The sequence below is a fragment of the Arachis duranensis genome, chromosome 1 (genome assembly GCF_000817695.3).
Source record: "Arachis duranensis cultivar V14167 chromosome 1, aradu.V14167.gnm2.J7QH, whole genome shotgun sequence".
Taxonomy (NCBI): Eukaryota; Viridiplantae; Streptophyta; class Magnoliopsida; order Fabales; family Fabaceae; genus Arachis; species Arachis duranensis.
The window spans coordinates 40,149,863-40,160,043 of record NC_029772.3 but is presented as its reverse complement, the minus strand read 5'-3'; positions in this window follow the sequence as shown (position 1 = coordinate 40,160,043).

Sequence of the window (10,181 nt, the reverse complement as noted above, 5' to 3'; positions counted from 1 at the left end):
TGGACCTTCATGACACAAGCACATGGTTAGGGACAGCTTGATTTAGCCGCTTAGGCCTGGATTTTATTTCCTTGGGCCCTCGTATCCATTGATGCTCAAAGCCTTGGATCCTTTTTACCCTTGCCTTTTGGTTTTAAGGGCTATTGGCTTTTTCTGCTTTCTTTTTCTTTTTCTTTCTATATTTTTTTATTATTATTTTTTTTATTTTTTTATTTTTTTATTCTTTTATTTTCGCAAGCTTTTGTTTTTTCACTGCTTTTTCTTGCTTCCAGAATCAATATTATGATTTTTCAGATCATCAATAACATTTTTCTTTGTTCATCATTCTTTCAAGAGCCAACAATTTTAACATTCATAAACAACAAGATAAAAAATATGCATTGTTCAAGCATTCATTCAGAAAACAAAAAGTATTGTCACCACATCAATATAATTAAACTAAATTCAAAGATAAATTCAAAATTCATGTACTTCTTGTTCTTTTGAATTAAAACATTTTTCATTTAAGAGAGATGAAGGATTCATGGAATTATTCATAACTTTAAGACATAGTTACTAACTACTAATGATCATGAAGTAGAGACACAAAACATAGATAAACATATAATATAAAATCGAATAGCAGAAAAGTAAGAACAAGGAATGAATCCACCTTAGTGAGGGTGACGCCTTTTTGAAAGACCAATGGTGCTTTTTGAGCTCCTCTATGTCTCTTCCTTGCTTCTGTTGCATGATCCCTAGTGATTTTAGTGCTCCTATCCTTAGTTACTCCCAATAGTTGTGTGGAGGACCATTTATCCCCTGAGGTATCTCAGGGATCTCTTGATTTGCAGTCAAATGTTCTACCACTGAGCTATAGACCCTTTAGATGATTCTTTCCATCTCCCATGACTCAGAGGTGGAAGCTTTTGTCTTCCCTGATCTCTTTTTTTTTTTTTGAGGTTTCTCTGGCCTTAGGTGCCATCAATGGTTATGGAAAAATAGAAAGCTATGCTTTTACCACACCAAACTTAGAGGATTGCTCGCCCTCGAGCAAGAGAAGAAAGAAAAGATGAAGAATAAGAAGAAGATATGGAGGAGATGGAGGGATGTGTGTATTCGGCTATATGGGTGGGATTAGGTGGGAAAGAGAAATTTAATTTTGAAGGTAGGTGGGGTGTATGGGGAAGAGTGGGTAGATGTGAGTAGTGTATGAAAAACAGAAGGGATGACCATGAATGGAGAGAGAGAGGGTGAGGTAAGTGGGGATCCTGTGGGGTTCACAGATCCCGAGGTGTCAAGGATTTACATCCCTGCACCAATTAGGCATGTAAAATGCCTTTGCACACCATTCTGGCGTTTAAACGCCGAAGTGATGCACACTCTGGGCGTTCAACGCCCATGTGCAGCATGTTTTTGGCGTTGAACGCCAGTTCCATGCTTGTTATTGGCGTTCAGCGCCAGCTTCATGCTCCGTTCTGGCGTTGAACGCCAGCCAGATGCACCTTACTGGCATTTAAACGCCAGTAAGTCCTTCCTCCAGGGTGTGATTTTTCTTCTGCTGTTTTTGATTCTATTTTTAATTTTAATAATTTTTTCGTGACTCCACATGATCATGAACCTAATAAAACACAAAATAACAATAAAATAAAATTAAAATTAGATATATAAAATTGGGTTGCCTCCCAACAAGCGCTCCTTTAATGTCACTAGCTTGACAGTGGGCTCCCTGGAGCCACAAAGGTGATCAGGTCAATGTTGTATAATCCCAACACCAAACTTAGAGTTTGGTTGTGGGAATTTAACACCAAACTTAGAGTTTGGTTGTGGCCTCCCAACACCAAACTTAGAGTTTGACTGTGGGGGCTCTTCTTGACTCTGTACTGAGAGAAGCTTTTCATGCTTCCTCTCCATGGCTGCAGAGGAAGGTCCTTGAGCTTTAAACACAAGGTAGTCCCCATTCAATTGAAGGACTAATTCTCCTCTGTTAACATTAATCACAGCTTCTGCTATGGCTAGGAAGGGTCTTCCAAGGATGATGCATTCATCTTCTTCCTTCCTAGTGTCTAAGACTATGAAATCAGCAGGGATGTAAAGGCCTTCAACCTTTACTAACACGTCCTCTTCTAATCTATAAGGTTGTCTTACTGACTTGTCTGCCAATTGTAATGAGAATAGGGCAGGCTGTACCTCAATGATCCCTAGTTTCTCCATTATAGAGAGTGGCATAAGATTTATGCCTGACCCCAGGTCACACAGAGCCTTGCTAAAGGTCATGGTGCCTATAGTACAGGGTATTAAGAATTTACCAGGATCTTGTTTCTTTTGAGGTAAAGTTTTCTGAATCCATGTATCTAGTTCACTAATGAGCAAGGGAGGTTCACCTTCCCAAGTCTCATTACCAAACAACTTGGCATTCAGCTTCATAATAGCTCCTAGATATTGAGTAACTTGCTCTCCAATCACATCTTCATCCTCTTCTGAGGAGGAATAGTTTTCAGAGCTCATGAATGGCAGAAGGAGATTTAGTGGAATCTCTATGGTCTCTATATGAGCCTCAGATTCCTTTAGGTCCTCAATAGGGAACTCCTTGCTTGATAGACGTCCCAGGAGGTCTTCCTCACTAGGATTTTCGTCCTTCTCCTCCCTTGTGCATTCGGCCATATTGATTACATCAATGGCCTTGCACTCTCCTTTTGGATTCTCTTCTGTATTGCTTGGGAGAATACTGGGAGGAGTTTCAATGACTTTCTTATTCAGCTGGCCCACTTGTGCCTCTAAATTTCTGATGGAGGACCTTGTTTCACTGATGAAACTTAAGGCGGCCTTAGACAAATTAGAGACTATATTTGCTAAGCTAGAGGGGCTCTGTTCAGAATTCTCTGTCTGTTGCTGAGAAGATGATGGAAAAGGCTTGCTATTGCTGAGCCTGTTTCTTCCACCATTATTAAAGCCTTGTTGAGGCTTTTGTTGATCCTTCCATGAGAAATTTGGATGATTTCCCCATGATGAATTATAGGTGTTTCCATAAGGTTCACCCATGTAATTTACCTCTGCCATTGTAAGGTTTTCAAGATCATAAGCTTCTTCAGAAGCTGCCTCTTTAGTACTGTTGGATGCATTTGGCCATCCATTCAGACTTTGAGAGATCATGTTGACTTGCTGAGTTAACACTTTATTCTGAGCCAATATGGTATTCAGAGCATCAATTTCAAGAACTCCCTTCCTCTGAGGCGTCTCATTATTCATGGAATTCCTCTCAGAAGTGTACATGAATTGGTTATTTGCAACCATGTCAATAAGTTCTTGAGCTTCTGCAGGTGTTTTCTTTAGGTGAATGGATCCACCTGCAGAATAGTCCAATGACATTTTTGAAAATTCAGATAGACCATAATAGAATATATCTAATATGGTCCATTCTGAAAACATGTCAGATGGACACCTTTTGGTCAGCTACTTGTATCTTTCCCAAGCTTCATAGAGGGATTCACCATCTTTTTGCTTGAAGGTCTGAACATCCACTCTAAGCTTGCTCAGCTTTTGAAGAGGAAAGAATTTATCCAAGAAGGCCGTGACCAGCTTATCCCAGGAGTCCAGGCTATCATTAGGTTGTGAGTCCAACCATGTTCTAGCTTTGTCTCTTACAGCAAAAGGGAAAAGTATGAGCTTGTAGACTTCAGGATCTACTCCATTCGTCTTAACAGTCTCACAAATCTGCAAGAACTCAGTTAAAAACTGGTAAGAATCTTCAGATGGAAGTCCATAAAACTTGCAGTTCTGTTGCATTAAAGCAACTAATTGAGGTTTAAGCTCAAAATTGTTAGCTCCAATGGCAGGAATGGAGATGCTTCTTCCATCAAATTTGGACGTTGGTTTTGTGAAATCACCAAGCATTCTCCTTGAATTATTGTTGTTCGGTTCGGCTGCCATCTCCTTCTGTTGTTCGAAAATTTCAAAAAGGTTGCCTCTGGATTGTTGTAATTTAGCTTCTCTTAGTTTCCTCTTCAGAGTCCTTTCAGGTTCTGGATCAGCTTCAATAAGAGTGCTTTTTCCTTGTTCCTGCTCATATAGGGAAAAAGAAAATAAGAAAAGATAGAGGAATCCTCTATGTCATAGTAAAGAAGATCATTATTGTTAGTAGAAGAAGAAAGGGAAGAAGAGTGAGGAAGAATGGGTAAGAATAGAGGTGGTGATCTGAGATGAAGAGAGATGAAGAGATGTGTTAGTGAATAAATAAATAAATAGAAGGAGAAGAGAAATAGAATTCAAAAATTACTTTAAAAAATTAGAGATAAGATATAATTAAAATTAAAATTTAAAAGAATTTTTTTGAAAAAGAGAGAGGTATTTTCGAAAATTAGAGAGGGATAGGTAGTTAGTTGGTTTTGAAAAAAGATAAGAAACAAACAAAAAGTCAAATAGTTAGTTGAAAAAGAAATTAAAATTAAATTTGAAAAGATAAGAAGATAAGAAGTTAGATAAGATATTTTTTAAATCAAATTTTTGAAAAAGGATAAAATTTTGAAAAAGATAAGATAAAAGGATAAGATAAAAAGATAAGATTTTTAAGAAGAAATAATTGTTAGTGTAATTTTCGAAAATCATGAAATAATATTAAGAAAAGGATTTTTTTGAAAAAATTTTAAAATTTTCGAAATTAATAAGATAAAAATGAAAAAGAATTGATTTTTGAAAAAGTTTTGAAAAGATAGGATTTTTAAAATTGAAAATTTGACTTGACTTGTAAGAAACAACTAATTTTAAAAAAATTTTTGATCAAGTCAACCCAAAATTTTTGAAAATTTGGAGGGAAATAAGGAAAAGATATTTTTTTGATTTTTTGAATTTTTAATGATGAGAGAGAAAAACAACAAAAATGACTCACAACATGAAAATTATGAATCAAAACTCATGATGCATGCAAGAACACTATGAATGTCAAGATGAACACCAAGAACACTTTGAAGATCATGATGAACATCAAGAACATAATTTTGAAAATTATTGATGTAAAGAAAATATGCAAGACACCAAACTTAGAATTCTTTAATGCATGGACTCTAACAAACGAAGAATGCATATGAAAAACAACAAACAACACAAAACAAGAAAACATCAAGATCAATCAGGAAGACTTACCAAGAACAACTTGAAGATCATGAAGAACACTATGAATGCATGGAATTTTCGAAAAAAAATAATGCATAAATTTTAAAAACATGCAATTGACACCAAACTTAAAAATTGACTCAAGACTCAAACAAGAAACACAAAATATTTTTGATTTTTATGATTTTATAATTTTTTTTTAATTTTTATTAATTTTTTTCGAAAATAAAGTTTGGAAAAACGAAAAAGAAAAGAAAAATTTTGAAAAAGATTTTTGAAAAATTTTGAAAAGAAAATTACCTAATCTGAGCAACAAGATGAACCGTCAGTTGTTCAAACTCAACAATCTTTCCCTGGCAATGGCGCCAAAAACATGATGCCAATACCATGGTTCACAGCTTCGCACAACTAACCAGCAAGTGCACTGGGTCGTCCAAGTAATACCTTACGTGAGTAAGGGTCGATCCCACGGAGATTGTTGGTATGAAGCAGCTATGGTCACCTTGTAAATCTCAGTCAGGCAGATTCAAATGTATTTGGATTAGATATTTAAAAGATAAATAAAAAGGATAGAAATACTTATGTAAATTAATGGTGGGAATTTCAGATAAGCGTATGGAGATACTCTGCCCTTTCTTTTTCTACTTTCCTACTTCTTCCTTCAATCCTTCTTACTCATTTCCATGGCAAGCTGTATGTAGGGCATCACCGTTGTCACTGGCTACATCCCATCCTCTCAGTGAAAAAGGTCCAAATGCTCTGTCACAGCACAGCTAATCATCTGTCGGTTCTCAATCAGGTTGGAGTAGAATCCCTTGATTCTTTTGCGTCTGTCACTAACGCCCAGCCTTCAGGAGTTTGAAGCTCGTCACAGTCATTGAATCCCAGAATCCTACTCGGAATACCACAGACAAGGTTTAGACTTTCCGGATTCTCATGAATGCCGCCATCAATTCTAGCTTATACCACGAAGATTCTGATTAAGGAATCCAATAGATATGTGCCCGGTCTAAGGTAGAACGGAAGTGGTTGTCAATCACGCGCGTTCATAGGTGAGAATGATGATGAGTGTCACGGATCATCACATTCATCAAGTTGAAGTGCAACGAATATCTTAGAACAGGAATAAATGAAGTTTATAGGAAGAGAGTAGTAATTGCATTAAAACTTGAGGTACAGCAGAGCTCCACACCCTTAATCTATGGTGTGTAGAAACTCCACCGTTGAAAATACATAAGTGATGAAGGTTCAGGCATGGCCGAGAGGCCAGCCCCCATGATCTGAGAACTAATCGTCCCAAGATGTCTAATACACTAGTAAAAAGTCCTATTTATAATAAACTAGCTGCTAGGGTTTACAAAAGTAAGTAATTGATGCATAAATCCACTTCCAGGGCTCACTTGGTGTATGTTTGGGCTGAGCTTGAAAGTTACACGAGCTGAGGCTTATCTTTGTCCCCGACAACGGCGCCAAAAACTTGGTGCACGGAATTGTGATCATCAACAATGGCTCCAATAATTTGGTAGCTCTCACACGTGAATTACACTTAGTCACAACTCCGCACAACTAACCAGCAAGTGCACCGGGTCGTCCAAGTAATACCTTACGTGAGTAAGGGTCGATCCCACAGAGATTGTTGGTATGAAGCAATCTATAGTCACCTTGTAAATCTCAGTCAGGCGGATAATAATTGATTATGGAATTTCGAAAATCAAATATGATTGGATTAGATATTCAAAAGATAAATAAAATAAACAGGAAATAAAGATAAAGTTACTCATGTAATCCAATGGTGGGAATTTCAGATAGGTGCATGGAGGTGCTGTGTTCCTTCCGACCTACTTCTTCCTTCAATCCTTCTTACTCCTTTCCATGGCAAGCTGTATGTAGGGCATCACCGTTGTCAATGGCTACATCCCATCCTCTCAGTGAAAATGGTCCAAATGCTCTGTCACAGGACGGCTAATCATCTATCGGTTCTCAATCAGGTTGGAATAGAATCCTGTGATTCTTTTGCGTCTGTCACTAACGACCAGCCTTCTGGAGTTTGAAGCTTGTCACAGTCATTCAATCCCGGAATCCTACTCGGAATACCACAGACAAGGTTTAGACTTTCCGGATTCTCATGAATGCCGCCATCAATTCTAGCTTATACCACGAAGATTCTGTTTAAGGAATCCAAGAGATATGCGGCCGGCCTAAGGTAGAACGGAAGTGGTTGTCAGTCACGCGCGTTCATAGGTGAGAATGATGATGAGTGTCACGGATCATCACATTCATCAAGTTGAAGTGCAACGAATATCTTAGAACAGGAATAAATCGAATTGGATAGAAAATAATTGTAATTGCATTGAAACTTGAGGTACAGCAGAGCTCCACACCCTTAATCTATAGTGTGTAGAAACTCCACCGTTGAAAATACATAAGTGAAAGGTTCAGGCATGACCGAATGGCCAGCCCCCATGATCTGAGAACTAAAGGTAATTTTCTTTTTTATTTTCTTTTCAAAAAGTTTTCAAAATTTTTTGAAAAGAAAATTACCTAATCTGAGCAACAAGATGAACCGTCAGTTGTCCATACTCGAACAATCCCCGGCAACGGCGCCAAAAACTTGGTGGACGAAATTGTGATTCATATGTTTATGTATTTTGTAAAATTCATTGCTCTTTCTTTCCAAGCATATATGGAACTACATGGTTGACACTAAATTTGAGGGAGAAAACCTGCCCCGAAAGTGCAATGATGAACATGGTATCAACCTGTATTAAGGTCAACTGACCTCTTTACCTTCCAAGAAGTGTAACTCGAGTTGTAGAGCTCCAAATGATGTGCTTCTAAAGGCATTGGAAAGTAGAAATCTAGTGCTTTCCAACAATGTATAATAGTATGGGGTGGACACTAAGTTTGAGCTTCAGAAACTGGCAATAATGAAGCCCTGATCGCTAGCGTTATTGGCAATCAACATTTCCAGTAACGTTGGCATGTATGCCAGCGACCATGTCCACCTCAAAGGAGCATAACTTGAGCTGCAGAGGTCCAATTGAGATGATTCCAGTTGCATTAGAAATCTGATATTCAGAGCTTTCCAACGATGTATAATACTCTATAGTGAGCATGAAATTGGAGCACAAACACGAGGCATCTTTTAAGGCCCAAAAACACCAACTGGGCAGCAAGTGCAACGTTAGCCACAATAACTTTAGCACTAACGCCACACTTGTAGCGTTAGTGTGGCTAACTTTAGCACTAACTTTGGCACCTGGACCTCAACTTGACCCACTTCTCTCTCAAGTCCACTTCAAAGCTTAAGCAAGTAAGCCCACAATTGTCAACCAATCAAGACCACAAGAAGCATCTAGAATAGGAATTTTCATTTTATTGTAATTTATTTTTAATTTCATTTTTGGTCATTTAGGAGAGCCTATATAAAGGCATTTTGGTAATTTAGGAGAGCCTATATAAAGGCCTTAGTCTTTACATTCTAAAAAGGAGGAACGGAGAATTAAAGGAAGAGGGAGAGAGTGAAGACCAATTCGAACTTCTGTGAATTGGCGCACTCCAGGGAAGTGGGTCTTCGTACCCCTCCCCTCCACCACTCTTCTTCCTTTTCTCTTCTTTTCTTCCTTAGGAGTAGTTTTGTTTTAGTTGTAATTTTCATTTATGAATTTTGAAGTTTTAATTTTAGTTTTAATCTTCATCTTTACTTTCTGCACTTTTCTTTTTTTCTATTTTGGTAGAGCAATGATCAACTAACTCTTTTCATTGGGTTAGAGAGATCTATTGTGATTCAATGGATTAAGTGTAGTTCTTATTCTTCTTCTTCTATCTTTTCTCTTGATTTTACTTGAAACCTTTCGATCTTTATCCAATTGGGTAGTTATCTTGGAAAAGAAGCTATTCATACTTGGATCTCTTTTGAACCTTGAAAGAGGAATGAAGGGATCAAGCTAGAAATGCTTTCTCATGCTGGACCAAATTGGGTTTGGATGGATATGTGACTATAATCCTCTCAACACTTGATTTGGGAAATGCATGTGGTATAATCAGTGACCATACTTCATCTCTTCTCATGAGCAATTGACCAAGGAATTGGCTATTGATCAAGATTTGAGAGATTGGGTTACCAAGGAATTGGAATCCAATCACTTAAGATTGCCAAGGAGATCAATGAATGCATCATCTAAATCTGAATCGTCTAACTAGGATAATCAATTAACCATTGATTGCTTAATCCGTTAATCTCTGTGGGATTCGACCTCACTCTATTGTGAGTTTTACTTGACGACAATTCGGTACACTTGCCGAATGGAGATTTGTTGAGAGACAAGTTTTCCCCCGATCACAACGGTTTAAGTTTGGTGTTGTGATGAGCGGATATTTTATACGCTTTTTGGGGGTAATTTCATGTAGATTTTAGTATGTTTTAGTTAGCTTTTAGTATAATTTTATTAGTTTTTAGGCAAAATTCATATTTCTGGACTTTACTATGAGTTTTTGTGTTTTTCTGTAATTTCAGATATTTTTTGGCTGAAATTAAGGGAGCTGAGCAAAAATCTGATTTAGGCTGAAAAAGGACTGCTGATGCTGTTGGATTCTGACCTCCCTGCACTCGGAATGGATTTTTTGCAGCTCCAAGAGTCCAATTGGCGCGCTCTTAATTGGGTTAGAAAGTAGACATCCAGGGCTTTCCAGAAATATATAATAGTCCATACTTTGCGCGAAGATAGATGACGTAAACTGGCGTTCAACGCCAGTTCCATGTTGCAGTCTGGCGTTCAGCGCCAGAAACAGGTTGCAAGTTGGAGTTCAACGCCAGAAACAGGTTACAACCTGGCGTTCAACTCCAGAAATAGCCCAGACACGTGAGAAGCTTAAGTCTCAGCCCTAGCACATACTAAGTGGGCCCCAGAAGTGGATTTCTGCACTATCCATCTTAGTTTACTCATTTTTTGTAAACCTAGGTTACTAGTTTAGTATTTAAACAACTTTTAGAGATTTATTTTGTATCTCATGACATTTTTAGATATGAATTTTATACTCTTTGACGGCATGAGTCTCTAAACTCCATTGTTGGGGGTGAGGAGCTCTGCAGC